This window comes from Dermacentor albipictus, unplaced genomic scaffold, assembly GCF_038994185.2.
Source record: "Dermacentor albipictus isolate Rhodes 1998 colony unplaced genomic scaffold, USDA_Dalb.pri_finalv2 scaffold_14, whole genome shotgun sequence".
Taxonomy (NCBI): Eukaryota; Metazoa; Arthropoda; class Arachnida; order Ixodida; family Ixodidae; genus Dermacentor; species Dermacentor albipictus.
The window spans coordinates 12359712-12375763 of record NW_027225568.1 but is presented as its reverse complement, the minus strand read 5'-3'; positions in this window follow the sequence as shown (position 1 = coordinate 12375763).

Sequence of the window (16052 nt, the reverse complement as noted above, 5' to 3'; positions counted from 1 at the left end):
AGGACATGTAATGCGCAGATTAGATAACCGTTGTACCATTAGGGTTGCAGAATGGGTACAAAGAGAAGGGAAGCGCCATAGAGGACAGCAGCAGAGCAGGTGGTGCGATGAAATGAGGAAATTTGCCGGTGTTAGTCGGAATCAGTTGGCGCAGAACAGGAGTAATTGGAGATCGCAGTGAGAGGCCTTCGCCCTGCAGTGGACATAAAATAGGCTGATGATGATGATTATGATAACTGCTGGTACATGCCATAAGTGTGAAAGGGATCTACTTGAGTGTCCTGAAGAATACGGTATTCTAGTGGACGCTGCATGCTCGAGGAAGCGCTTTGTGCGAGACCTTCTTCCTCCTCGACCGAGTTGTGCCATTCCATTAAATTTGCCTGCGCTGATTGTGGACACCGCTTTTGTTGCGGCGTGCTACATGGCTTCATGGGCACAAGTTGAAACAATATTGGGCTAAATTATGCGTTCACTCTTTTTATTGGTGTTCCTCCCTCTACAGTGCTAATAAAACGTAACAGAAAAGCAGCTGTTATGCTACACTAAGCAGGTTGTCTTGTCACGCGCTAGTGTCAAGCATTTACACCATACTTTATAGCCTTGCAGCGTCGTGTCGAACTGACTTTTTTTCTTTTCTGCCTAACATTGTGTTTGACGGTTGGAGGATTTTTCGGTTTCTTGCCGCTCGAAAACGCATGCAAGAGTTTGGAAGGTAACCGCATCGTAGAAAAATATGACATGCTTGACACAGCATTGCGTGTTTTCACAGTTTTTATTTCAATCAAATAGTACGCTTTTAAAGGAACAATATTAAAAAATGTAATGTCAATCAACTGGAAGCATAAAATAACATTCACACAGCGTACGCTCCTGCAGAGCGGCGTAAACACCCCAAAGTGGCCTCAGCTGCAAGACACACGATGCCCGTAAACCCGTGCCCGGGGATCAAGCCGAAGTTCCCTCCTGCAATGCGCGTGCGATTGCAGGTGGCTTGCGGAGGTCGCGAACACCGCGGAAGCCGGCTTCCACAATGGGCGTTATCGGCACGACGAAACAGCTGGAGCCCACCCAAAAGCTCTCGGTGTCGTTGACGTCACTCTTGCGGCTGCACTCGCTCACCGGCCACGGACGACGGCGTCGCGCCCCCGATTGTTTAGGCAGGAGCCCCGCGCGGGGCGATACACGACGTTGCAGGAGTCTGCTTGGCGGCGCCCACCTTGTGACGTCTCTGTGCACCCGGTGTGACTTCCCTCGCAGCCGCGTGCTGTGCCGAGCGGCCGCCGACCAGTGACGCCCACCGTCGAGGACTCGGTTGTGCTCTCGTAACAGTCGTCCGTTTTGTGCATTGACTGAAGCCTGACGAAGATCGTGCCGACATTTTGGGTGTCGATAAGAACCGCCATTCGAAGGCCACTTGGGGATCCAGGAAGGGGTGGTGGACCTTCTCTCCTTGCTCCCTCTCACGAAGTACCGCACTGACCTGGAGCGGTGTGGAGATGGCCTTTTTCGAAATGGCATATCACGAATCAATTGAACGGGAAACTCGACGTGTCCTTCCGTTGATGATGATCCCGCGCTTGCTTTCTTTTTTTGCTTCGTATACCATTCTTCGTACCCACTACGGGAGATCGGTGTTCTTGATGATGAAGCCTCAATTAGTGGCACAAACCCGTTATGTGGAATAGGCCATGGATTGGAAGGTAATATGATTGAGAAAAAAAAATTAATTAGTTTACAAATAAATAACACGTAAACAACCGAAAATAATCGGCCAAGAAGGCTGCACCACAATCCTTCTCGTCATTCTCTTCGTCTACAAAAAAGGGCGTGACAAATGTCGCTTTATGGTGACGTTGAGGCATGTATTGAGAAATATTGCGAGTAATATGATTTCAGAGCTCTTTAGAAAAACAACCAAGAAGTCGTTTAGTATATTTTCCTTCCAATATGAACTCTTATTGCAGGCCCTTACCGTGCAGGTTCTTTATGGGGAAAGACAACAGTCTTGCTTTAACAAATTCCATAATATTGCAATGCACATGCACAAAGAAGGCAAGCGGTTCCTTTACTGCAATACGCCGTGTAGAACAAGAAAAGTCACTTACGCTTTACTGTGAAGAAACAGTGCATAAGACCAATGGAAAAAGAACGTGAAAAGCTTCGCGCGCGTAGTTGGACATAAAACGACACCTGGAAGATCACTGTGTTTTTTGAGGTTATTGTATTGAAACGGCCCAAGATACCTTCGCTTCACGTAGATTTCTGCGAAAGTTTTAGATCTGCAGTCGTATCCCACAGATGATTGAGTGACAGAATGTGACTGACAAATATTCTCTGTCATTTCTTTGTAGAAGCCATTATTTTTTAATGCGGGAGTACTGAGGATGGCAGTATCTGGGTGATTATTACTGAGTGGGCAGGTAGGATGTCTCGATCATGCTTATTATGCTCGCGCCCAAGTTTACAATATGGCACCTGATGATAACTATATTTGTTTAGGTAACATTTTGCGAACGTTGCGCGCCTTGTGCCTAAGACACTTGTGCCCCAAATCACGGCCATAAGATATTTTCCTTCTTTTAACCAGAATTCAACCTACAGTCAAACCTACAACAACGCTGTTGCTTCAATATTTCATTGCCTGTAACTATGCAGACAAGGTCAAATCTTATGTTAGATAATTAGTTTTATTTTGTTCCGCCTAATCACACGTACTCAGTGTGAACCCATCGCACCAGACGGGCTGTTTTCGTGGTTTTCCTCACGTCACATGACAGAAGGGCGATGAAGGGGGTCACCTGAAATATCATTTACAAATAGTGGAGGGTTGATCCCTGACAGTGACTAGAAACATTTCGCAATAGCTTCCCCTTATATGTCACGCGGCTGCGTTACAGGCTCCCTGAGCGTTTCGGCATATACAGTTTAGAGTAATGTTGATACGCCTTTTTCACTTAGCATACGAGTTAAAAAAAGGAATGCAGTAGCCCACAGTGTGTGCAAGCAGTTTTGTAAGTGACAAATGTAAAAACGTGTGTATATAAAACAAAGAAAAAAAAAACTTCGCCGTTTTGTACCAGGAAGGCGATACGAACTTGCCAAGTCATTATTTATTATAATTTTTACGGAACGCAAATATATCAATAACATCGAAAAAGCGAGTGAACAATTATTCTGAATCTGTCCGAAGGTTTTAAAGCAAACGTTTCTGCGCCTACTTAACCGGATTTGACATTGCTTCGTGGTTGTTAAGTAGATAGAGAGAAGTAGATAGAGAGAAGAAATAGCACCGGTCAGCAGTGCACGTCAGAAGCGTGAAAACTTAATCGACAGTATTTGAGCAGTAGATGTTTCATGGGACAAACTCCGAGAAAAAGCCACAGCTTTTAAAAGATTGGCGCAGCATGCCGCGTTAGCCGCGTTTTAAGTTGGTGCGCGGTTTGAGAACGAATGTTTAGCAATGCCCGAATAGAGGTGCAGCCACGTTGATCCCCCAGTTGGCAGGTCGCCTATAACAACTAAAGAGACATTAAAGTAATTCCTTGGTTCCTGTGGGCGACGAAATATACAGATGCATAGCGAAAGTATTTTCGAACGCGTCCAGAAGTGAGCTTTTGCCCAACTATGATTTCGGTTGCCCTGTCAAGAGTTTGTGTGCGGCGAATATGGTGATATGCTGCGTTATCTGATGAAAATCTGTCTGTACGTGTTGTTATACCGCGTTCCTGCTGAAAAAAGAACTGCGACGAAAACAGCCCAGAACTGGACACCATACTTTTTGCCATGTTCTCTATTTATCGGCGATATGTTTTCCCCGTTGTTCCGCGGTAAGAAAGCCATCGAATGGGCTTAAATTCCGCCGCGTTTGGAATATAATATATGTTTGCGTGTTGTCTTTGTGTGTGTATCGTAGTGAAAGCTTCCTTCGGTAATCGGCACCAATATGTGTGTTCTAATGATAATGACTCTCATATTTCCCCCGTGACATCTGGCGTTGCGCAAGGATCAGTACTCGGACCTATTCTTTCTATTATTTATAATAATGATCTTCCCTCTACTACTGCTTCCAATATAAAATTTTTCGCTGATGATTGTGTTTTATGTAGAGACGTTACTAAGCAAGTGATGCATGCGCTCTTCAAATTGATCTGAACAATATTGCAACTCGTAGTAATACATGGTTTATGAAATTATAAACATTAACAAATACAAGTAATGAGAGTTACACGCGTGATTAAAAATATAATTCCATGCTCATACTCCCTTAATGACTCATCATTGACCCGCGTTAGCAAGTATAAGTACTTCGGTGTTCAAATGACAAATCACCTGTCCTGGAAGGGGCACATTGAATATAATGCTAACGATGCCGTCCCCATTCTTGGTTTCATTCTGCGCAACTTTTTCCTTCCCTTATCCCTTTAAGACTGCTGCTGTACAAAACACTAGTACGTTCGAAGATTGAATACGCTGCATCAGTATGGGATCCGTACACTAACTCTCTCATTACAATGCTCGAATCAGTTCAGAATCACTCTGCAGATATATAGCGTCGACCTAATCACGTAACGCGAGTATTTCAAGAATAAAAAAAAATATATCTTTCAGATCATTCGGTACGACGTGGCATAGGAATACTGTGCACATTTCATAAAATATATTACACTAACAGTACCCTATAGCCATCCCTGTTTACTGCTCCGTTGTACATATATTCTCGCAGAGGTCACCACCTAAAGGTGCATGTTCCAGAGTGTCGGATGCACAACTACTTGAATTCCTTCGTCCCATAAAGTGCTTTGGCTTGGAATCACCTGTCCTCTCTGTCGTCACCATCGACGGTCCTGCGAAACTTAAGGATGCTGTTCATATTTATCTGCTCTAACCTTTCCTGATCCTGCTTTTTTTGTATTTTTCCCACTCCTCTCTGTAACGCCTTACCCGCCCTGCACGTAATAAAATAAAATCGCATTGAAAGCGCCATTCGGCCTCTTCAGATGGGTTATCTGAAGAGCCGGATGCTACTTGCATGGATAATCACAATGTTCTCGTAGCTATAACTGAAAGGCTGCATTAGCGCAAGCTCTTGCGCCATATGGTGCATGATGAACTCGAAAAAAGGATACCAGCGAAACACAAAGGACATGTTAGTGATGCACATGTTTTGAAAGGAGTTGAAGATGCCCTCGTCTCCGAGGTTATGTGCGGCATTGTTAATTACAATAAAGTACAGTTGTAAGTCCAGCGTCCATCCGGGTTTAACGCCTTTTCCTCGTGTTAGTGGCCATTGTGGTTCGCTGGTATGCCTTTAAGGGACTCACAAATTAACATGATTGTTATTTTTTTTCTTACGAACTATAATTGCGAAATTAAAGAAAGGTAACTTCATGCCTGCATATTGGAAATGCCAGCTGTAAAACCAATTTTGACATATGCATCTCTAAACTGCTACACGAAGTAGGCTGAGGTTACTGTTTACACTTTCTCAAAGGTCTTCCTTTAGGAGTTTAGAAGAGCGGTCATCGCAACGACAATGCATATGGTATCACAATTGTTCGACGGATATCTCGAAGGTAATGGTAGGTAAAGGATTACTGTTAGGGAGATATTACTTCACTACGTCTCGCATTCAAGTTTAGCCCAATCAGTACGGTCTTCTTACTTCACTATAAGAAAAACAAATGGGCTGAGCGTGTCCGCGAATTCGGAGAGCAAACATCAATGTATTGTGTTTAAACCAAGGAAACTTCGGTATCGTTGGCAAGCTCACTCAGAACTAGTGTAGGTCTGTTTGCTACTGCTTAATACGACCGCCATTGCGAAACTATGGTATATATATATATATATATATATATATATATATATATATATATATATATATATATATATATATATATATATATCGTCATTTGTGTCACGTCACAAGCATTCCTTAAGGAAACCAAACCGACAAAGTAGCAGGCTCCGCCACAGATACAGAGGCTATATGCCGCTTTTCAATAGATGCCTCCCCGCCAACGCTTTAGTCAGCTGCGCCATTACACCACTTGATATGTGCTGCTCTTGAATGAGCCTCTCACCAACTTGCGCCACTGAGTATGTTCCACTGAGTGTGCGGAAAGCGAGATAACCATTCTCAGCGTTAGCATACAGCGACGCACGGGCTTCTTGGCACTGCCTATAAATGGCGTAGTGTGTCCATTAAGAAGCGCGAGACAGCAGCCCTGCTGCTGCATGACGTCTTGACGCCTTTCTCACAGTTTGCACCCACGGCCACGCCATGCATTTCGGAGGCCACGCCTAGATTTCGTTGTGGCGGCGCTTGATGGCGCCGAATGTTGTTAGCGAGGCACGAAAGAGCAGCCCCACTGCCATGTACACCTCACTTGTTACTGATTTCGAAGGTGGCAGTAAATTGTTTCCGTATATTGATCCAATAATATCGCATTCCCATCGACACTCATCGTGCCATGGGTTCTGGCACATATTTTACCTACTATTTAGAGATGCCGCACCTCTTTCCTTACTTGAGGCTAATACAGAATACGTTTACTAGATACACAGTTTAGCCAGTAGTGGCAACATAGGCCGACATAATTATTATTTCACTGTTCCGCCACCGCAAGACGACACGCACGCATTGCCGACATGGTATGCATAGATATGAATTCTACCACAAGGTTGCGCGTCTACAAATTTTATACGACAATCATAAGCGAGTATTCTTCTAAGAGCCGCGAGTTACCGAGAAATGTTCTCAGTTCTTAATGCTGAATTTTCGGATATAATTAGGGAAACTAATGAAGCTAACAATAATAACAGTGTGCCGTTTATTTACAGCAAGTTTTAAATTTTCAGTTGTGCCGTTGTGTACCGATGGCACTGTTGGCTGTGTTGAGTCGCTTCACCGGCCTCATAGAGGCACTCAAACATATATCTAGCACCGCAATTTAAAAAAACGTTATAAACATACCTTGACTGACGCAAGTTTGCTCATTAGTGGCATATGAGTGTTTCATGTTTCTATGAGATGTGTCCTCCTTCATATTTAACTGATCGAAATGAGATGCAAAATTTTAGTTCCCTTGATATGCGATTAGATGGCATTGATATTCAAGCTGGCATACATGAATGAAGCTGTCGTTTGTTAAAGGGCCATTAAAGGTTACCATAAAGTCAAGTTAAAGTGATAAATCAATGCTCTAGAACGTCTAAGGCGTCAATATAATCGTCAACAGAGCTTCAGTACCCGAGAAATTGAGCTAAATGCATGTCATGGTTTGAGACACCCAGTGATATTCCGGTACTAGCCCGATGACGAAGGCAGTCCTTATCATAATTTATGTCACTAGTACTCAAATACTCCTGGTAAAAAGTTCATTTCATTAGATTATAGGACGGAAGAAAATGCTACTTGTCTACTTCTATTAGATTCTAAGAAAAAATAACATTTTGACGTTACCCATTCAGTAGTATGGGTGATCGAGAGGTTCTGTTTTCGCTCGACTCTGCGCGCTTTGGAGTTTCAGTTGTTTCTTTATCGCCTCGTGCTGCGGCGGTCCTGTTGGCTCGCGAAATTTGCATTTGGAACAAGCAGCGAGAATGCCAGGTCCACGTGATGTCGTGGGATGCGCGAACGGTCCGCGGAACTTGGCCAAGGGCAGTTGCAGCGGCGAATCCAACGTTACTTATCACGGTGTGAGGGCCGAGGGGGCGCCGAGAAGTGCGGGCGCGCAAACATCGGCTCCCGTTTGTTCAAATGTTTTCGGTGGTACAGTCCGCGGAAACGCTTGCCCATTGTGCATCATCCGGCTCAGTTTGTTACGGGATCAAGCCGATACCAGATTTATATCGGTAGGTGCTTTTCTCGAACTTTTATACGACCTTGAACTTTTCGCGACGCCGGGTGGAGCTAACCCTAACGGGTTAGCACTGGTGAGGAGTACGGGCTAGACCTTTGGCCTAACTCCGTGGTGGTGGGGCATGATGCCCGAAGTCGAGATGGCGGAGGGGGTTGAAATCACCCCCGAAGAAGCAAGGTGCCCCGGCTGGACCACGGCAACAGGCAAGACTAAGAAGGCAAGGCAGGAAACTTCCAAGCCGATGCCGAGCCCGGTAAAGCATTGAGGCGGCAGGGGCGGCCGCCGCACAGCAGCCCCGCGGAACGCGCTGAAGAAGCTGGCCGCAGCCTCAAGGCTCCCGAGACTGCCACGGGACCATATTCGAGTCATCGTTAGGCCAAGGGGTGGCCTCGACGTGAAAAAGATCAGCACTATTAGGGTGGCACAAGCGCTGGCTATGGTGGCGGCGCTTTCACCCGACGAGGTTGGCGAAGACATCGTCTGCCCAAATAACGTGCAAAACATCTACGTCGTCTCAACACTAGAAGAAAGGAACGCGCGTGCTTACGCGATGGTTCAACAGATCCACCTGCGCGAAGGAGTCTTTGAAGTGGCGGCCTCCGACAATACATGCAAGGGTGTTGTGAGGTGAGGTGACGTCGAGTTCAACGACGCTCAGCTCCGCGCAATGATCGTACACCAGCGGAACCCCACCGCGTTGGAAGTGCGTCGCATCAAGAACACCACCACGGTTATCGTCCTGTTCGACAGAGTGAGGGTGCCAAACTTCGTCATGTGTGCAGCGGGCATGCTGCCCTGCACTTTATACAGAAGGCAAGTTGATGTGTGCTACGGTTGTGGGGAACTGGGCCACAGGGCCGATGTATGTCCGACCCCGAGTATGAAGAAGTAAAGGGGATGCGGAGCGGCGTCCCCCACTGAAGGCCACCAGTGTGAGGCGAAATGCGGCATATGCGGAGGCCCTCACCCAATGGCTGATCGTAAGCGCGAGCAAAGCTTCCAAACGCCTTATGTCATCAGGCAGAGACGCCGAAGGTGCCGTAGGAAGAAAACTGGCGACGCGGAGAAGCGCGCCAACGCGGCACGTGAGGTGAGCCAGGCACTGACGTCAGCGCTACGGAAGAGGAGTTCTTCGAGGGGGCGCGCCTGCTCGCGCAGTTTCTCCCGCTCTAGAACGCGCCTGAGGGGAACCCCACGTAAAAGGCGCGTCTTTCTTCAGAAGTTCAGTGAGTGGTCGAATGATTGCTGCGAAATCTCTCACGAACCATCGCAAATAAGAACAGAGCCCCACAAAACGCCGGACGTCTTTGACAGACTGGGGTACAGGAAAAGCCGTTACTGCTCGAACCTTCTCCACGTCGGTTTGTGCTCCGGAAACATCGACGAGATGGCTTAGCGCTATAATCTGTCGGCGCCGGAAGTGGCACTTCGATAAATTTAATTAGAGCCCAGCCCTGCGGAAGACGTCAATGATAGCTGCGACGAGCTGAAGGTGCGTCGCAAATGTAGGAGAGAACACAAGGTTGTCGTGGAGGTAACAAGGGCAAGTTGACCATTTGAAACCTTGAAGCAGAGAGTCGATGATCCGTTCGAACGTGGCGGCGGCATTGCATAAACAGAACTGCATAACCTTGAATTGGTAGAGGCCATCTGGAGTGACGACAGCGGTCTTTCCTTGGACTTGCTCATTGACGGAAATCTGCCAATAGCCAGAGTGAATGTTCATGGAAAAAAAAGTATTTGGCACCATGAAGACAATCAAGAGCGTCGTCGGTTCGGGGTAAGAGGTAAATGCTCTTTTAAGTAAGTCGGTTTAGGTGGCGGTAATCAACGCAGAAACGCCACGTGCCTTCTTTCTCTTTGACGAGCACGACTGGCGACAAACAAGGACTCGACGAGGGCTCAACAATGCCTCTGGCGAGCATCTTGTTTACTTCCTGCTGAATAACTTGCCGCTCTGCTATGGACCTGCCATACGGTCAGCGGTGAATGGGAACAGCATCACCAGTGTTTATCCGATGCTTTACAACGGACGTCTGACCAAGTGGTCCATTGTCAGTGTCAAATATGTCGCGGTAGGAAAGAAAAAGGCGATATAGGGCGGCTGCTTGGTCAGGTGCGAGGTCCGGAGAGACCATGGCACGTAATGGGCCGTCGAGGCTCAAGGCATGCTGCGGGTAATCACGAGGATCTGGAGACACACGGTTGCTAAAGCAGTGACGTGGTTATCTGTCACGGACCTGTCAAAGGTCCGTGACAGACGACCACGCGTTGCCACCTCTATGGCTTCAGGCAACACTTGCTTCGTCAGGCCAAAATTCATAACGGGAAGACACATCCGATTAGCGGCAAGGGTTACGACAGATTGTCGCACAGAGACGTCACGCGCAATGAGGACATCACGAATAGGTGCGACAACATACTCGCCATCAGGCACGGTTGCCATCTATGCCAATTCGACGAAGGTTAGGGCTTTTGGAGGTAAGCGAACAAACGCTGTAGTTCAGAGGGTGTTCGGTTTTTTGGGCGAACGTCTGAAAGAAGAGGAAGCTCGAGGCACCGCGTACCGGTGGAACAGTCGATAAGGGCAGAATGCGTCATCAGAAATCCGAGCGCGAAGATTAGGTCATGAGGGCAACTGGTCAGCATGCTGAACAGGACTGGACCTTGGCGGCCAGCAATTCCTATGCGAGCAGTGCAAATACCCCTGACGGCAACAGTGGCCCCATTGGCAGCACGTACGGCTCGAGTAATGGCAGGCGTAAGAACGTTTTTGAGGCGATGACATAGGTTAGCGCTCATTATGGAGAATTGGGCTCTAGTTTCAATTAATGCCTTTAACAGAACAGCATTTACGTCTAGTTCACTTAGGTTCGTGTTGGAGAGGAGCGTCAAAGGAGGATTATGACAGGAAGAACGTGATGCATCACTACCTCCAAGTTCTGCATGGCCTAGTTTTCCGTCCGTCGGTTTGGCAAGCAAAAGCGACAAGGTTGGCCTGACGGGGAGCGACGGCGTTGCGGCGACGGCGATCAAAAGGAGGAGCGGCTGTCAGCGGCATCAGAAGTAGTGTGCAGACGGCGAGGTGAATAACTGCGAGCGTCTGCGTATGGGCGAGGAGCGAGGAATGAGCTCCAGTACGGCGGTGTCCATTTGGTGCGGCAGTGGCGGGATACATGACCAATGCGGTGGCAGCGGATGCAGATCGGTTTGTCGTCTGGGGTTCCCCATTGTGCAGGAGTGCGTGGTCTGGGAGCGAAATACTGGTTAATACAGGGTGTGGACATGGGAATGGCTGCCGAATCAGGTCGGGAGACAGAGCAGGCGGTAGGGATGCCAAGGTTTGCAATTTCTTGCCGCACAACTACTTGAATAACGGAAATAGTGGGGCCGCTTGGTCAAAGGTACCGTCAGGGGGTCGCAGATGAAGGGGGGCCGGACTCGGCGCTTCAATCTCACAGCGAACAATACGTGTGACGCTCTCTTAAAATGGTCGTGTGACGGTAAGAGCGGAGCAATAGGACGCGGTAGGGGTGTTTGGGAGCCGGGAAAACTGTGGGACGACGCGGCGGTTTTTGGCTACCCCGTAGCGACGGCACTCTTTGACGATGGCGCCGACGGTAGAAACGTCGTTATAGACGAGCAAATTGAAGGCGTCGTCCGCGATGCTTTTTAGGATATGTCCCACCCAACCTCGGTCATGTGCTCGTCGACTTCCCGGCAAAGCTCGAGCAATTCCTGTATGTAGGAGACATACGATTTGGTCGACGACTGGGCAAGGGAGGCACGCTCTGTTCGCGCAGCCTGTTGATGGCCAGGCGTGTTGCCAAATAGGTCGCGATGCCGCTCTTTGAAAATGTCGCGTTGGAGAGCTTAATCTCATGGGTGGGAAACCAGACACGCTGTGTCCAGTCCAGATAAAAGATTACATTGGTAAGCATGATGGTAGGGTCCCAGTGGTGGTATTGGCTAACACGCTCATACCTCTTGAGCCAGTCGCCGACGTCAACGTCATTTTGGGCGGAGAATGTCCCAGGATCATGGAGACTAGGAACCGTAACGTACGTTGTGGTTGGCGCTGCAGGTGTAGGTGGCGACGGCCTGGTTCCATCGGAAGCCATGGCTGAGAAGACGACGGTGCGGCCGCTTCGGAGCTCCGTTTGGTGCCTATGGATGCGGCTAAACCCATCGTGGGGGATCGGTCAGGTATCCTGTAGCAAACTGGCGACGCTGTGCATGCCCCAACTGTGAAAAAGCATGCCACTGATAATAAAGGGCACTGGCTGCCGAGACACGGACGCATGTGAGCCATCACTTCTATACATGGTGTCAGAAGGGCCCGCCCACATCCATGCCCATTACGAAAGCCATGACAGAGCGTCCACCACCGCAGCTGCTACGGCTTGGCGCAAATGTTCCTGACAACTCGTTGAAGTTCAAGCAGGGAATACAGCTTTACTTTTCCGCCACTGAGCCACAGGAACCGCCGAAGCCAGGCAGCAAGGCGCAGAAAGCTGCTATCTTTTTTTCATCTCACCGTGCCATCGATGTGTTCAACAAACTGAACATCAGCGAAGAGGACAAAGTGGACTACAACAATTGTGTATTTTCGCCATTAATTGAGGCTTCATCATTGTTATCAGCAGCAGCAAGCTGGTGGAAGCTTTCGAAGCCTACTGCATGCCGCAAAGCAACGAGACGTATGAAAGGTACGTGTTTCGCAGCAGAGAGAAAGCGGATGGGGAGCGATTCGAGCAGTTCGGCAGGGACCTGTAATTGAAGGTTAGGAGCTCTAATTTTGGCACACTGCGAAACTCAATGTTGCGGCTCCAAATAGTTTTCGGAACTACAAATGTGAGGCTTGGGTTGGAAGCAGGAAGGCTCGCATAGTAGGGAACAGTTCAATGCGGATTAAGGTTACATGTACATTATAACACACCGATTGTGCACTCTGGTGGCTATGGCTTGACCGACTCGCCCATCACGGGCAAACAGCAAAAAACAAGGTGAGGCTCCCAGAAACGGAAGCAAGAAAGGTAGGTGACAATGTCGGCGCGGCTACTTGCTGCGCAGGACACGTTGCGCCATCTCTAGGAGCTCACACCAACTGGGCCACGCACATCACACCACTCACATTCCACCCCCGTCCGGGTGACCAAGTCCCTTGGTCTATCTCGGCGTCCACAGTTACACAAGCACAAAGTATCGCAAGTGATGGGGTAGGTGCCGCACACGCTGTTGGCTCTGAGGCTGTCTGGTAGACAGCAGTTTCATCATCAGGGACTGTAGTGGAGGATGTCTCCCCTTCAAGGCTGGATGAAAATTGTGCCACAGGATAGGGCGGAGGCACATACAACTGAATTTGCGATGCATGCGCAGTTCTTGGCTGGTTAAGCAGGCGAGCTGTCATTCCTGAAACACTCAAAGCCTTGAATGTGAATGCAGTCAATAGCTCAGTGAGACGGTAGAGCCCGCTGAAGCACGGTGCCATTTTCTGGTGGGGCGCTGGCGCTTGACATTTGATCCATACTAGGTCACCTGCTATGAAACTATGGGAGCGATGGGTACTATCATAGAGGCGTTTGCGGGAGGCCTCAGCTGCTTTAAATTGGCAGATGCCTCTGAACGTTGCGTTTTTAGGTCGAAGACGCGCTCAACAAGGCCATTTTGTTGGAGCAACCGTTTTTGCTGGAGATGAACCTGAGGCATGTAGCTGAAGAGTAACCGGAATGGCGAAAAGCTGGTGCTAGAATTCATCGAAGTGTTGACAGCAAAGGCTGCTTCATGGAGCTTTGCAGGCCGTGATAAATGTTCCAAAGCACATATTTTCCGTAATACTGTAAGTAATGTCCCATTGCTACGTTCAAGGAGGCCATTCCGTTCAGGTCAGTTGGCTGTTGAAAAGTGCAGCTCAACATTATGTAGATGCATGAACCGCTTGAACTCTCTAGACTCAAAGGCCAACCGATGGTCCAAGAGGCAGTGGTCAGGTACACCACAGCAGTAAAATACTTTATGCAAAGTCTGGATATTTTCGCGTGCCAAGGTTGACGGAACAGTTGCTGGAGCAATAAAGCGAGTCACAAACTCTATCACGTTCAGTATGTGCCATGATGAGTTTCTGGGAGGCAAAGTTATATGGTGGATAGCGATGCTTGAGAATGGGACATCTGAAGTGGGCATTTTGCCAAGAAAACCAACACCTCTTGAGGTGGGACGGTTATATTGCTGGCAGCACTGGAAGGATGACATGTAGCTCTTGACTGACGTTTCCACATCTGGCCACCAGTAGCATTCTTGCACTTTGTGTCAAGTCCGCTTAACGTCGAAGTCACCTGCCACATCATGTAGTGCATGGAGAATGGTGGAGCACAGTGACGATGGCGCTACAAAAGCATAGGTTCCTGAAGGTGTGCGATGGTAAAGAATGTTGTCGATTTGGTTGAACTCGGCCGGGGCATCGCCATTAGCAAGGCTCTGAAGAATTGCACTGGATTCAGGGTCTTTTTCTTGAGCGGTAGCCAGTGCTTGGGTGGAGTGTGTGACTGCACACGAAAGTCGAGACAAATGGTCAGCTGCAACATTCTGCCGTCCAGGCGCATGTCTGACAAAGAAGTCAAATTCAACGAAGTTCGTGAGCATGGAAGTAAATCTGCGAGATGGTTTCACACACTTGGTCAAGCATTCAACAGTCTAGTTATCCGTAACAAGGACAAACTTGATTCCGAATATATACTGAAGAAATTTCACTGTTGTTGCCCAATGTACTGCGATCCTTCCCACACGTTACTGTGAAGCTTGCGTTCATCTAGTGCCAGGGATCTGCTAGCATAGGCAGTAACACGTTCTGTGCTATCCTGAAACCAAGGGTCAAACCTGAGTTGCCGGTGGTACTTGCCCTCTCCACGCTTGACCGTAGCGCTGCCTTACGACGTTGGTGAATCTCGGCTTCGAGGTGCTGAATGAGCTCTTCCTTAGAGCCGGTGCTCTCTAACTCACGTCGGGCCAATTCTGCGCGGATAAGGTCGACTCTGAGCCGCGACATAATTGTTGAGTCAAGCTCCTCCCAAATATTTTCTGGCATGATGCTCCGCAAAGCGGGGCTGGGCGCACGGGGACAAGGCGAGTGAGCGCTAAGCTGCAGGTTATGCGCGGGATTCAAGTTAGTTCTGGGCTAGTTGTGAACATTCACGGCACTCTTCGTCTGACGGCCGTGCTTTTCTTCTGATCCGGAGTGAACACATACGAGCGGTAAAATGGCCGAAGTATACTCAGGTGTGAGTCTTCGGCATCGTGAGGGCGCGAGTACAATGACGAGTGCGGTTGAAGAGGCATACTGACCATCGTCTTGCGCTGCCGTGGCTGAGTGGCTTGGCAGAGGTCGACTGCACCAGATGGGAGGCTTGGGCTGGACGCAGGAAGACTCGCATAGTAGGGAAACGGTTCAATGCGGGTTAAGGTTACATATATATCATGACCTCCTCCACCAGGAAGTATTCAACCAGGAGGTATTCAGAGACCTGGATTGGGAAGAATTGGGGATAAAGGTTAATGGAGAATACCTTTGTAACCTGCGATTCGCTGTTGATATTGCCTCACTTAGTAACTCAGGGGACCAAGTGCAATGCACGCTCACTGACCTGGAGAGTCAAAGCAGAAGAGTGGGTCTAAAAATTAATCTGCAGAAAACTAAAGTAATGTTTAACAGTCTCGGAAGAGAAGAGCAATTTATAATAGGCAGCGAGGCACTGGAAGTCGTAAGGGAGAACATCTACTTAGGGCAGGTAGTGACTGCGGATCCGGATCATGAGACGGAAATAATCAGAAGAATAAGAATGAGCTGGGGTACGTTTGGCAGGCATTCTCAGATCATGAACAGCAGGTTGCCATTATCCCTCAAGAGAAAAGTGTATAATAGCTGTCTTACCAGTACTCACCTACGGGGCAGAAACCTGGAGGCTTACGAAAAGGGTTCTACTTAAATTGAGGACGACGCAACAAGCTATGGAAAGAAGAATGATGGGTGTAACGTTAAGGGATAAGAAAAGAGCAGGTTGGGTGAGGGAACAAACGCGAGTTAGTGAAATCTTAGTTGAAATCAAGAAAAAGAAATCGGCATGGGCCGGACATGTAATGAGGAGGGAAGATAACGGATGGTCATTAAGGGTTACGGACTGGATCCCAAGG